The 386-nt window shown below is 35.2% G+C and overlaps 1 pseudogene; it reads right to left on the reverse strand.

The window, feature by feature from the left end:
* The window catches only part of LOC104982811, a 1,541-nt pseudogene that overhangs the window by 624 nt on the left and 531 nt on the right, over positions 1–386 (reverse strand).

The raw sequence follows: 386 nt of genomic DNA on the forward strand, positions 1-386 counted from the left end.
GGAAAGAGCTGAAGATGGTAATTTGTAACGTGATGCTAATGACAAAAAAATGATACTGACTATAGTAAAGCTGATGGTGAGAATCTTCATTATTAAACCAGTGATAGCCATGGAAATGATGGTCAAAATGGTGGTAATGATGAGAACAGATGACTAAGTTTCAATACTATTAGTGTTATAAGTCAACTTTAAAGAAGAGCTCATCCAATCCACTCAAGTATTCTATTTTTAGCTAATATACCTCATTATATATATTATAATATAATATTTATGGTATTATGTATATGAGAAGGAAATGGCAACCCACTCCAGTATTCTTGCCTGGAGGATACCATAGACAGAGGAGCCTAGAGGGCTACAGTCCATGGGGTTGCAAAAGTCCTGCA

The sequence above is a fragment of the Bison bison genome, unplaced genomic scaffold (genome assembly GCF_000754665.1).
Source record: "Bison bison bison isolate TAMUID 2011002044 unplaced genomic scaffold, Bison_UMD1.0 scf7180017860602, whole genome shotgun sequence".
NCBI lineage: Eukaryota > Metazoa > Chordata > Mammalia > Artiodactyla > Bovidae > Bison > Bison bison.